This window comes from Pecten maximus, chromosome 4 (assembly GCF_902652985.1).
Source record: "Pecten maximus chromosome 4, xPecMax1.1, whole genome shotgun sequence".
NCBI classification, from domain to species: domain Eukaryota; kingdom Metazoa; phylum Mollusca; class Bivalvia; order Pectinida; family Pectinidae; genus Pecten; species Pecten maximus.
The window spans coordinates 52,383,804-52,398,655 of record NC_047018.1 but is presented as its reverse complement, the minus strand read 5'-3'; the positions used below and the strand labels follow the sequence as shown (position 1 = coordinate 52,398,655).

At 39.1% G+C, this 14,852-nt stretch overlaps 1 protein-coding gene across 1 annotated transcript in view; it reads right to left on the bottom strand.

The window, feature by feature from the left end:
* LOC117326387 (translation initiation factor eIF-2B subunit gamma-like) overlaps positions 1 to 12,595 on the bottom strand; it is a 68,994-nt gene extending 56,399 nt beyond the window's left edge. Inside the window, exon 1 of the mRNA XM_033883135.1 lies at positions 12,521 to 12,595. The gene's annotated coding sequence lies outside the window, so the exon portion shown is untranslated. The remainder of the gene's footprint in view (positions 1 to 12,520) is intronic.
* Between the last annotated feature and the right edge of the window lie 2,257 nt (positions 12,596 to 14,852).

Sequence of the window (14,852 nt, the reverse complement as noted above, 5' to 3'; positions counted from 1 at the left end):
GCCGAGTGGTTAAGGTGGCCCGACACTTTATCACTAGCCCTCCACCACTGGGTTGCGAGTTCGAAACCTACGTGGGGCAGTTGCCAGGTACTGACCGTAGGCCGGTGGGTTTTCTCCGGGTACTCCGGCTTTCCTACACCTCCAAAACCTGGCACGTCCTTAGTTGAAACAGTACTAATAAACTGTACATACATAAATTTGTTATAAATGCTAGAATGTCAAATTGGCAAATTATATCAGTCGGTGTTCCACAAGGGTCAATTTCAGGCCCTTTCTATAAACCAAGCCAGTCTCCACGAAGGTGTCGGCGTATATGATAACGGCAAATACTATCCATTACATAATGGACAAGGCATCATCTAAGCTGATATTCTTAAGGAATTTAAATTTTCTCTTGATCGACTTAAAACTCTTGATACTTTTTTCTCCGAGTTGTTTTCTCTCATATATGTACATCGTGTTTGACACAGAAATGAAATAAACCATGTTTAAAACATACATCCCCAGAAATCCTGTGATTGTCATCATATGCTTCATTTTATCGCTAAAACTTAGAAATAGATATCAAAACAAATGGGCGGATCTATGTGCCAAAAGACAACTAAAATCCATTCTTAAAGAGTGGTCATCCGATGCGCTGGTATCAAAAATTGAAAAAAAAACGTAGCTGATAAAATATTTTAACCAGACTGACTATAATTTATAACATGAGCCCTTTTATGATATAAGTTCGCGTAGCTCATATGGTAGAACCACCGCTTAGTGACCCGAAGGTTCTGAGTTCGAATCACTAAAATGTATCCTATTTATATTTTGGTATGTTTTTAAGAATAATACAATTTAATTTTTCGTGGTTATATCTAAATGATTTTTTTTTCAACATTAAATGCATATTTAATGTAAAATATTTAGTTTTAAATTAGTTAATTTTCACTTGGATAAAAAAAAGAGTGAAATCATAACCGATTTACTCCATATCATTCAAAGTAAAATGTACATGAACTGCAGCGTCGACCACAGGCATACATAGATGAATAGTGTAAAATTCCTATTTAACACGTCAATTTAACTTGATTTCCTATGGTATTGATTGACTATATACAGTACTGGGAGGGTGATTTTGCGGGAGCGGAAAAGTTTAAGCCCTGTCGCTCGAAGCCGCGGGATGTTCGCAGGGTGTTCGCGGGGTGCTAGCAGCGAGTTCGCGGCGGGTTTGCGGTGAGTTCGCGTCGGGTCCCCGGCGGGTCCGCTCGACGAATCCGCCGTCACACTCCTTCGATGACAGGCGACATGGATGAAGCAAATTATATAAAGTTCTTTAATAATCATTTAGATAACTTATTTAACTATACATCGGTATTTAGTTTCATTCCTAATAACTATTGCATATATTTCACCAAAAATATGGTAATTAGCTGCCTCGTAAAATGTTAATCGTTGTATATCTTTTACAATCGTTCCACACGTTTAAATAATTAGATGACGCGTTCCGCATTTTATATCGACCACGATACATATCGCATATGTACCGTTCCAATCGCCCATCGAGCGCACATTTTCCTGCACGATCCGTATCGCACATCGCGCGCACATCGCGGAACGTTGTGCGACCACATAGCTGTAACAACAAATAATAAATCAACTGTCATTTCACTAGCGGATCCTGCCCCCCCCCCCCCCCCCCCTTTTCGAACGAGGAAAATTTTGTTTATAGCCTCAAAAAAAACCGCTTATGTCCACATTCTGATTTCGTTCGTATTTCTTATCTGTTCTGCCACTTTCTATCGTCATTCCCGTCTTAGTTAAAATATAATAAAAGTTAAAATAATCTGTTGCGTGACGAATTTTGTATATATTTCCTTGTTACGGAAAGGACGTGAGTAAGTTGTACAACTTTTGTCCAATCCATTTGTTTTTATCTGCAATAAAATTGATTTAAACTAAACATATTTCAAGTTTTTCATTTTATTTTTTACTTTTTTTTTCAGGATATTATTTTCCATAATTAAGCGTTCTATGGTCAAGAAAATAAGGCGGGGATCTGGGGGAAATACTTATTTTTTTATGAATAATGTTTTCAGGATTTACTCTTCAATGTGTACTAAAAAGAAAACTGGGCAGGGATCTGGGGGACGCCCCAGAAGCTCTTGATAAAATGGTGCATTATTTCATCATATTGCTGAAGTTTCAGGATCACATTTTTCGTACTTTAATTTTCACGATTTTGTTCCTAAAATATCAGGGTTAACTGTTTAGCGGCCGTGGGACATTAAATAAAATGAAGCGGGGATCTCAGAGCCGTCCACGACCATTTATTTTTAAAATGCAGCTAATAAAACGATAATATCTCTTGTGATTGTCTTTTAAAGTGTCTATGTCCATACAAACTTGCAAAAATGTAGAGTTTTCAGATTACATAGAACACATAAGATCATTTTCTCTTTTAATTTGTTGTCGTGCATTCCTTGTTTTAGATTTACAAATGCTGAGGCAGCAGGGCATTGTTCCGATCGTAAGTTTTCTAGGTGTCTTACTAAGGGTATACAGTGTACATGTAGACATTCTATACAGAGGGAAAGTGACAATGGAAATGAGTGAAATAGTACCCCCATATGAAAAACGGAAACAATTCTTAATGTTATTGTTATTTTACATAAACATCACCTTTAGATGTCATTGCTAGGATATACTCTTCTACACACTACCTGTTGAAATCGACAAACTATAGCCATTGTGTTGAAAATGAGACATATTCCATACTCCCTCGTTTGTTATATATACATGTTTATGTGTGTGTGTTATGGTAAAGCATCAAAACTGTATAAGTCTGATTTGGGGCGTGGCTCCGAATTTTCATCTTTTTTTTTTTTTCATTTTTATAAATATGTTTACCCAATGTATGATTTGCAGTGCTATCTGATGATGGAATTCTTTGTTATATTTCTTGCGAAAAAATGGTCACTTGGGAAATTTTAGGGGGGGGGGGGGGGGGGGGGGGGGGGCACCCCGTCTGGATCCGCCCATTTTGATATCTATTTGTTTTGATATCTATTTTCTAGTATTTAACGATAAAATGAAGCATACCATGAAAATCATAGGCTATCGGGAGTTGTATGTTTTAAAAACTAACATTTTTGTAATAACTCGCAACTCGCATTTTGCAACTCGCCACTCGCATTTTGCAACTCGCAACTCGCAACTCGAAGAAAAGAAACCCTCCAAAGGAACATATTTACCAATAGAAAAAACTTCTACAGAAACTTGTCCCACGCTGACGTTACCGAAACTGTTTTACTCAGAACTAAACTTTCATGACTATTTCACCTATTCATTGTCTTCATTATCAATGACGAGGAAGCAAAGAGATGGATTAACAGACAAAAATATGGATGGCAGGACAAAGTGATGGATTACAAGACAGAGAGATAGATTACCAGATAGAGAGATGGATTTCCAGACACAAGAATGGAATACCAGACAGAAAGATGGATTACCAGACAAAGAGATGGATTACCAGACAAAGAGATGGATTAACAGACAAAGAGATGGATTAATAGACAGAGAGATGGATTACCAAACAAATAGATGAATTACCAAACAAAGAGATGGATTACCAGACAAAGAGATGGATTAACAGACAGAGAGACGGATTAACAGACAAAGAGAGTGATTACCGGACAAAGAGATGGATTAACAGACAAAGAGATGGATTAACAGACAAAGAGATGGATTAACAGACAAAGAGATGGATTAACAGACAGAGGGATGGATTACCAGACAAAGAGATGGATTAACAGACAGAGAGATGGATTACCAGATAGAGAGATGGATTACCAAACAAATAGATGGATTAACAGACAAAGAGATGGATTACCAGACAAAGAGATGGATTATCCCACAAAGAGATGGATTAACAGACAGAGAGATGGATTACCAGATAGAGAGATGGATTACCAAACAAATAGATGGATTACCAAACAAAGAGATGGATTACCAGACAGAGAGATGGATTACCAAACAAAGAGATGGATTACCAAACAAATAGATGAATTACCAAACAAAGAGATGGATTACCAGACAGAGCGATGGATTACCAGACAAAGAGATGGATTACCAGACAGAGATATGGATTACCAGACAAAGAGATGGATTACCAGACAAAGAGATGGATTACCAGACAGAGAGATGGATTACCAGACAAAGAGATGGATTACCAGACAGAGAGATGGATTACCAGACAAAGAGATGGATTACCAGACAGAGAGATGGATTACCAGACAAAGAGATGGATTACCAAACAAATAGATGGATTACCAGACAAAGAGATGGATTACCAGACAAAGAGATGGTTACCAGACAGAGAGATGGATTACCAAACAAAGAGATGGATTACCAGACAAAGAGATGGATTACCAGACAAAGAGATGGATTACCAAACAAATAGATGGATTACCAGACAAAGAGATGGATTAAGAGACAGAGAGATGGATTACCAGACAAAGAGATGGATTACCAAACAAAAAGATGGATTAACAGACAGAGAGATGGATTACCAAACAAAGAGATGGATTAACAGACAGAGGGATGGATTACCAGACAAAGAGAGTGATTACCAGACAAAGAGATGGATTAACAGACAGAGAGATGGATTACCAGACAAAGAGATGGATTACCAAACAGAAAGATGGATTATCCCACAAAGAGATGGATTAACAGACAAAGAGATGGATTAACAGACAGAGAGATGGATTAACAGACAGAGAGATGGATTAACAGACAGAGAGATGGATTACCGGACAAAGAGATGGATTAACAGACAGAGAGATGGATTAACAGACAGAGAGATGGATTACCGGACAAAGAGATGGATTAACAGACAGAGAGATGGATTAACAGACAGAGAGATGGATTACCAGACAGAGAGATTGATTACCTGACAGAGAGATGGATTAACAGACAAAGTGATGGATTACCAGACAAAGAGATGGATTACCAGACAGAGAGATGGATTAACAGAGAATGATCCCTAGTGGTCTATTGTCTAGCTCTTTCTGTATTCGTTTGTTTGAAAATTCTACCTGATAGTTAATTAATACACAGGACGAACCCACCTGTGCGACCCACCTGTAATTATTCTGTGAACTTAGTCGTATGTGATGACATTTATTAATCAAGTAATCTGTCCCTGCCTTTCATCGACCGTCTAATTGTCGTTTTCATTATAGTGATATCGAGTTTCCGTTTGTGTTGACGAAAGAGAGAGAATGGTACGAAATCTGAATATTATTATTACCGTACACGTGCGCAGTGGTCAAACGTACTCTGTCACGTGATAATATTTCCAATAATCATACTTATAGGACATTCAGAACGACTAAACATATTGTCATTATTTCTCTAATACATGTATATAATCACCTTATATTGTCTTACCTTATTCTTGTTGTATTTGTGGTACTTTTTGTATTTGTGAGGATGGTGATTTGTAGAAAAAGTATTTTGTGAGGGAAGATATTTATGTAGTTAGTATCTTGTAAGGGCAATGTTTGGTTAAGTATTTTTGGCGAGGGAGATGTTTTGTAGAAAAACTATTTTGGCGAGGTTGGTGTTTAGTTCAGACGATGTTTTTTATAGTGTGGAGTTAATTGTTTTTGAGGGCTGTGTTTGATTGACAGATAATTTTTTTTAATGACGGGAATGTCGAAAATCTTATCCCCGAAAGATTGTACATTTGCTGTAATCATTTCATTTTCCGAAATTTTGGCCCCCAGACCCCTCGCCAAAAAAAATTCGCCTCGCGCCTACGGTGCTCGATTTACCACTAAATTACTAGTTTCCTTGAGATAATATTTTGTGATGAGGACGGTGTTTCGTGGAGTTAGTAGTTTTTGGTTGATTATTTCTACTAGGGGAGATGTGTTTCACAGAGGTAGTTGATTTTTAAGGGTGATATTTGATTGAAACAATTTTTTCTAAATAGGGTAATGTTGAGTCGGTAGTTTTGTGAGGGAGCAATTTCGTGGAATTGGTAGTTTTGTGAGGGCTGAGTTTGGTTAACATAGCATTTTCAATCAGTGTTTTTCTTTGTGGAGTTAGAAGTTGTGTAATGGTGGTAGTACATGTTTGGTTGAGACAGTATACTTAGTAAGTGGATGTTTTGAGGAGTTTGCTTTTCGCGTGGACGATGTTTGGTTGAGACAGTGTTTTTAGTGAGGGAATATTTGATAGAATTAGTTGTTTGTGAGGACCGCGTTTGGCTGATATATCAATTTTAGCGAGGTTGATACTGTATTATTTTGCGAGGGTGATGGTTTGTTGAGCGAGTAGCTAGTACAATTAGGTAATGGAGATTATTTGTGTATTTTGACCTAGCGGCCTTTTGTCAGTTTTGAGGGTGGTAATTGGTTGAACAAGATTTTTTTTTATTGAGGGAAACGTTTTGTGGAGATAGTTGTTTTGTGAGGGCGGTGTTTCATGGAGTTTTATGAGGCTGGTGATTGATGGAAGTAACCATTTGCAAGGGCACTGTTTGGTTGGGATACTAATATTCAATGAGGAAGATAATCTGATGAGTCAGTAGTTTTATGAGAGAGTATTTAACATATCACTCACATGGTTTGGCCAAACGTCAAAAATGTTTGTGTTGATGTAGAACAATGCTATATATGGTTACGGCGGGGTATAAACTACTCCACAAATATAACCGAGTTCTAAACGGAGTCCAGACTCGCTAGGGGCGTGAAACGGAGTCCAGACTCGCTAGGGGCGTGAAACGGAGTCCAGACTCGCAAGGGGGCGTGAAACGGAGTCCAGACTCGCTAGGGGCGTGAAACGGAGTCCAGACTCGCTAGGGGCGTGAAACGGAGTCCAGACTCGCTAGGGGTGAAACGGAGTCCAGACTCGCTAGGGGCGTGAAACGGAGTCCAGACTCGCTAGGGGCGTGAAACGGAGTCCAGACTCGCTAGGGGCGTGAAACGGAGTCCAGACTCGCTAGGGGTGAAACGGAGTCCAGACTCGCTAGGGGGGTGAAACGGAGTCCAGACTCGCTAGGGGCGTGAAACGGAGTCCAGACTCGCTAGGGGCGTGAAACGGAGTCCAGACTCGCTAGGGGCGTGAAACGGAGTCCAGACTCGCTAGGGGCGTGAAACGGAGTCCAGACTCGCTAGGGGCGTGAAACGGAGTCCAGACTCGCTAGGGGCTTGAAACGGAGTCCAGACTCGCTAGGGGCGTGAAACGGAGTCCAGACTCGCTAGGGGCGTGAAACGGAGTCCAGACTCGCTAGGGGCGTGAAACGGAGTCCAGACTCGCTAGGGGCGTGAAACGGAGTCCAGACTCGCTAGGGGCGTGAAACGGAGTCCAGACTCGCTAGGGGTGAAACGGAGTCCAGACTCGCTAGGGGCGTGAAACGGAGTCCAGACTCGCTAGGGGCGTGAAACGGAGTCCAGACTCGCTAGGGGCGTGAAAATAACCCAGGAATTGTTTACGGCATGATTGTGTTTAAAGGACTAAGTTCCTATGCGTGGAAAAGACCATTGGACCTTTTTTACATCAGGATTGTGTTAATTCCTTAATGATCAGCAATGCTAATTATATGGTTATGACATGGTTATCTCAACGTTTTCAAAATTATAACCGAACACTACTAGTAAGTTCCGGGGGGTGGGGATAGACCCCAAGGCCCATTTTGACAATATGATTATGTTTATCTCTTGATGATCAACAATGCTATATATGGTTATATGGTGGGGGTCTAAATGGTTCCAAAGATATGTCAAAGAAACAAAGTCCCTAGGGGTGGGGAAAGATCCAGGGGTCTATTTTTACATCATGATTGCTTTGGTCTCTTGATGCCCAGCAATGCTATATGGTTATAGGGTGGTGATATCAACGGTTTCAAAAATACAAGTAGCGATTTAAAGGCCCTACCTCTATTTTCTTCATTGGGCTACTTCCCCGGGGGGTTTCTAACCAAATTTTATTCAAATTCATTCAGTACTTTCTGATAGGTAGCGATTTAAAAGATTTGGTTCTATTTCCTCTATTGGACCCCGCCCTTTTGGCCCCAGTGTGTCATAGTAATCATTTATCCAAAATCTGTTCCCCTTCCCCTTTAAATGTTTCTGACCAAATAAGGTTCAAATATATTCTGTTCTTTATTACTAGTAGCGATGTAAAGGAATTGTTGGCGGACGACGGGGTCGCGTCACGGTATAACCCTTGGGGTCAGGTGAGATACGACATGTATTTGTATTCGTGGGATAAAGGTTGTCTATTTCACACACCTACATCTCTTCAATTTATAACCACGTCATACTCTTCCCTATTTTCGCTTTTAAAAATAAAATTGTTACATTCATCAACGTCAGATGTAAGGAGTTTAAGGACAGGATATTAAGAGTTTTAATAACTCGTGTCCAAACCCTTGGATATCTGCAACAAAATATGTATAACTATAAAATATGTATAACTATAAAATATACCGCCTTACGGCAGCATGTTACCGTTTAGTCTAATGAATCGAATTGAAATCTAAGCTATGGCCCTTTAATGTCGCCCGTCAAAAACATACGTTATATTAAACCGAAGACATAACTCTCACAACCCGGGAGTTCTACACTCGTCGTATTGACAAACGCTACGCCACGATACAATGCCATGACAATACCGAACTGGCTTCATCAGCGCCACCTGGTGGAACTCTATGACTAGTATAGAATCTTGTGTATCTCTGCTATATTCAATTACAATAAATGCAAACTGGTCTTTGAATGCATTTCCTTTGTAATCTTCAGAGGGCAGACATCGTTAAGGTAAATTGGCTACATGTAGGTTTCAAAGATCTGGAACCTGAATACTTTGACTTTGTAATGCTTTATTCCATTATCATTTTTACCTCACCGACCGAACGCGTTAATCTATTGGATGAAATGATTACCCGTAGGTAAATAAAGTCACGGTTAGATCTACCATTAACGACCAGAATTTATCATAAAGTGTTCAAAAGATACATATGTGTCGGTTTATTGAAAGAGAGATAAACAATTGTATCCGACATATTCTTATTATCAGCATCTTTTCATAATACGAGATAATCAATAACTATATGTCTAATTATAAGTTAATAATAATTTGACATTTACTAACATAAAAGACATTCTCCTTAAATTTTGAATAACACGATCGGTCATATTTCCTTAGCACTTCCGATGACTGTCCAATGTAAGTCACCAACCAGCTGGTTTCTATTTTGCAAAGGAAGCTGGTAGTAAATATGTTTGTGTCTTTCCGTATCCGAAAGTAGACAAGTCTTTTTCTACCTTCATCTGGCAGTTGCTATAGTAATGTAATCAGGGAGAATCGGGTATCAGAATAAATCTCGTGGTTTTGCGTAACATATAGAAGATATATATACGACTCATGCCGGCGCTAATATTCGTACAATGCTTCTACCTGTGAATAGTATCATATATCTCTTGTCACCATGGCGACCAAGCCAATTAGTTTTTTTAATTCTCCCAAGGTGGGTAGTATAGAGGAACACACGTTACAGACAAGCGCCATAGACCACGTGACACGAGAGGTAGCGAAGCAGCTGTATCGCTTTTATCGGTGAAATTGTTCACAGAAAGCATTGATGTATGAATCTATGTCTGAGAAAAAGTCACAAATGCCATTACTGCCTGGCTGTGTCATATAACACAGCCATTCTGTTTGAAGCAACTATACAAAGCTACTCAGTCGCCAAATTTTAATGACTAAATGAATTATTAACTGTCTTTTAAAACAGATTAATATTAAATCAAGTACCAAAATTTCAGAGCTAGTGTTGGCACTCCTATATCTGATGTTTAACGTTACGTATTCCATTGTTTCCTGTCGACTGATAGAAATAAATCAAAATGGGAATTTTATACCTCAACATTATCTGTGGTTGTCTCTGACGCATTCCATGAGGGCAACTGGAACTTGTTTAACTAACGTGTTTGATGTTAGAGGTACAATATACCTAATCTCCTCATCGCTATGTTAACTACGCCATCTTATCTATATACGCCCAGGGAAGACAGTGACCTCAAAGTGGCAATTTAATAAAGAGTGAGAGTCGCTTATAAAATAATAGAATCTGCAATACTCACAAAATAGCACACGCATGTTGATTACTAGACTGGCCCCCTGTCTCGAGAATATTAAAATTATCAATAAAATTGAGCTTTATGATTTTGATTCCTAGGATATGTCTGATTCTAGATACCCTAAGTTTCCAACTAGGGGCAGATAATCTAGTATTAGAATTTAGCTTGGTAATTCTGAACAAAACAACTTAGGGTCTGGTGGCCAGTCTAGTTCAATACTAAAGTATTTCAGATTTATTTTGGAAAAGAAAGAAACAGACACGTATCTCACCACCACAAACTTGAACAGCGGGATTCAATGTTAATTTAATAAAATGTATAGGCCAAGTAGCGGATGACATTTTACCATGCAGGACCCCTCTAGGACAATGAAAGCTAGATGAATATACTGACACTGTACCATATAACTCCCCTCTAGGACAAGGAAAGCTAGGTAAATCTTATGACATTGTACCATATAACTTCCCTCTAGGACAAGGGAAGCTAGGCAAATCTCATGACATTGTACCATATAGCACCCCTCTAGGACAAGGGAAGCTAGGTAAATCTAATGACATTGTACCATATAGCACCCCTCTAGGACAAGGAAAACTAGGTAAATCTAATGACACTGTACCATATAGCACCTCTCTAGGACAAGGAAAACTAGGTAAATCTAATGACATTGTACCATATAGCACCCCTCTAGGACAAGGGAAGCTAGGTAAATCTAATGACATTGTACCATATAACTCCCCTCTAGGACAAGGGAAGCTAGGTAAATCTAATGACATTGTACCATATAACTACCCTCTAGGACAAGGGAAGCTAGGTAAATCTAATGACATTGTACCATATAACTCCCATCTAGGACAAGGAAAACTAGGTAAATCTAATGACATTGTACCATATAGCACCCCTCTAGGACAAGGGAAGCTAGGTAAATCTAATGATATTGTACCATATAGCACCCCTCTAGGACAAGGAAAACTAGGTAAATCTAATGACATTGTACCATATAACTCCCCTTTAGGACAAGGAAAACTAGGTAAATCTAATGACATTGTACCATATAACTCCCCTCTAGGACAAGGAAAACTAGGTAAATCTAATGACACTGTACCATATAACTCCCCTCTAGGACAATGAAAACTAGGTAAATCTAATGACATTGTACCATATAACTCCCCTTTAGGACAAGGAAAACTAGGTAAATCTAATGACATTGTACCATATAACTCCCCTATAGGACAAGGGAAGCTAGGTAAATCTAATGACATTGTACCATATAGCACCCCTCTAGGACAAGGAAAGCTAGGTAAATCTAATGACATTGTACCATATAGCACCCCTCTAGGACAAGGGAAGCTAGGTAAATCTAATGACATTGTACCATATAGCACCCCTCTAGGACAAGGAAAGCTAGGTAAATCTAATGATATTGTACCATATAACTCCCATCTAGGACAAGGGAATCTAGATAAATCTAATGCTATTGTACCATATAACTCCCTTCTAGGACAACGAAAACTAGGTAAATCTAATGACATTGTACCATATAACTCCCCTCTAGGACAACGAAAACTAGGTAAATCTAATGCTATTGTACCATATAACTCCCCTCTAGGACAAGGAAAGCTAGGTAAATCTAATGACATTGTACCATATAGCACCCCTCTAGGACAAGGAAAACTAGGTAAATCTAATGACACTGTACCATATAGCACCTCTCTAGGACAAGGAAAACTAGGTAAATCTAATGACATTGTACCATATAACTCCCCTCTAGGACAAGGGAAGCTAGGTAAATCTAATGATATTGTACCATATAGCACCCCTCTAGGACAAGGAAATCTAGGTAAATCTAATGACATTGTACCATATAACTCCCCTTTAGGACAAGGGAAGCTAGGTAAATCTAATGACATTGTACCATATAACTCCCATCTAGGACAAGGGAAGCTAGGTAAATCTAATGACACTGTACCATATAACTCCCCTCTAGGACAATGAAAACTAGGTAAATCTAATGACATTGTACCATATAGCACCCCTTTAGGACAAGGAAAACTAGGTAAATCTAATGACACTGTACCATATAGCACCCCTCTAGGACAATGAAAACTAGGTAAATCTAATGACATTGTACCATATAGCACCCCTCTAGGACAAGGAAAGCTAGGTAAATCTAAAGACATTGTACCATTTGCCTGTTTATGAAAATACGAGGGCGCAGTATTAACAAAATATAGAATTTACATTAATAAAGATTGAATCAGTGCAATGATATCAAGACCAGTCGTTTATGAACGGTAACACCCGATGCTTTATCGAAACTATTGAAACGTAGACCTATTCCTCTGAAGACCAAGTTAATTCATCAGTTCCTTAATGAGAATAATATTCACCTGTTTCTTTTGTCAGACATCTTCGTTCTCCCTTTGAATGTAAGTGGACTGGAGCTATGTAGCTTTATACAGGCATGGGAGACCGATTAACCCTTTCACTGCCGGATTTTTGAATTTGCCAAATATGACGTTACAATATTGATGACGTCAATATTCCATGACGCGACATACAACAAATAGCCCGCTGGCTCTCGTCACGTCAAAGATAATGACGTACGATTTGCCAATAACATACACGCGCGTAATCACGTCAGAGATGTGTAACTTATATAATTTATCCGATGTGAAACAGGTCGGTATTTCAGTTAACAAGTGACATTTTAAACAACTTCAATTTAGTTACTTTAACATAAACTTATTTTGTTACAATATGCATCAAGAACACAAGTTTTAATACTGTAATTGTAGTTTATTCCGGAACCAATTACCATACACACGCAGTAGCAGTAACCTTTAAACATGCCAACCCTTAGAGTAGAAAATACCCGTCCGATACGTTGGAAATCAATGACCAATTCAAGCCTGTACTTTTTATTGTTCAATATGTTTGATGTGCCTTTTAGACCGTGTTTGCAAACTTTATTTTTCACATATGGCCAGGAAAGTCGGCCAACCACTATTGCGAATGAATTCGCAGACTAGAGCTAGGGGACATTAGTATTGCAGATCATTATATTTACCACTCAATTTTATCGAAAACTAGAGATGACTGTAAGACAAAAATGCCCCTGCCTCCATATGAAAGTAGTCTATTTGTGGTCATCTTGAATGCAATTCCGTATTTTTTATAAAGTATGATGTCACATTATCATGCCACCCACTAAGTTTCATCAGCATTAATAACACAGAACAAAAGTTTGAAGCGGGACGATTATAGGTAGCACTGTATGCCTCAGCCCCACCTACAACCCATTTCATGGCGGGACCTTAAAACATATCATGGTCAGTTATATTTACATATACACAAACATAGTATGGTTCGATCCATGAAATACTCTCTTCTAGAGCTGTCAATTTGGTCACTGGCCATCAATTTCGTCACCGGTTAATTTTCTTCTAAAAAGCAATTTATCGGTACACACCGGTTCTCTTCGATTGTATAAAAGATATTATAGGAAGGTGTTACTTATTTTGAACGGTTTGGTTTGGTTTGGTTTGGTTTGGTTTATTTTGTTTAACGTCCTATTAACAGCTAAGGTCATTTAAGGACGGCCTCCCGTGCGTGCGACATGCATGCGTGTGGTGAGTGCGTATGTGTGTTTTGGGAGGCTGCGGTATGTTCGTGTTAAGTCTCCTTGTGATAGGCCGGAACTTTTGCCGATTTATAGTGCTACCTCACTGAAGCATACTGCCGAAGACATCCAGCAGAACACCCCACCCGGTCACATTATACTGACAACGGGCGAACCAGTCGTCCCACTCCAAATATGCTGAGCGCTAAGCAGGAGTAGCAACTACCATTTTTAAAGACTCTGGTATGTCTCGGCTAGGGGACAGAACCCAAAGCCTTCCTCACAGGGGCGAACGCTCAACCAAAGGCCAAAAGTGAGGCATTGTCAAGGGAGACATTAGGAAGAAGAAAGTTGTTAAGAAAGAAGAGAAAAGATAAGTCCACAATTTAGTCGCCTGTTACGATCATGCAATGGGGGCAGCAGGTACAATTCTTACGCCCTACCTGCAGGGCAGATTTTGAACGGATTAGTGTAGCAACGTATTATGTATTTGAAGTTGATATCTTTAGTCTTAACGGTGTTTGAAATCAAGTTTTTCACAGTAGTAATTCATCGCCAAATAACCTTTTTTTTTTTTTTTTTTACAAAAACTGATAATTTTGTCACTATACGATGTTCTCTTTGATCGCTATTTGTTTTAAGTAAGTATGTAAGTAATATGGAATATTCTCTGGTATAGTTAATAATTATATATTTACGTGTATATCACTGTCTGTCGTTAGATGGAAAAGCAAACTCTTTCTTGGCATGTAAAATAGAGTAACCCTGTTTAGTAACGGATGATCAAATTTGCTGGGGCCGCGGAGGCCGCGTGCTTTTACACATAGCTCTCCACCTCTAGGTCGCGAGTTCGAAACCCATGTAGAGATCAAAGGTCGCTGGTTTTTCTCGGGGTATTCTGATTTACCCCCACCTCCCAAACCTGGCACGTCCGTAGATGATTCTGACTGTTAAACGGACGGAATACTAAATCAAATCCTATTTTTGTTGGGCCCGTAGTTTAGCGCACAAATTTGATGACCGGGCTTACAATCTACCGTTGGATATTAATAATAACATTTTACTACATGTAGTGAAATTATATTTTTTACGGATTTCTA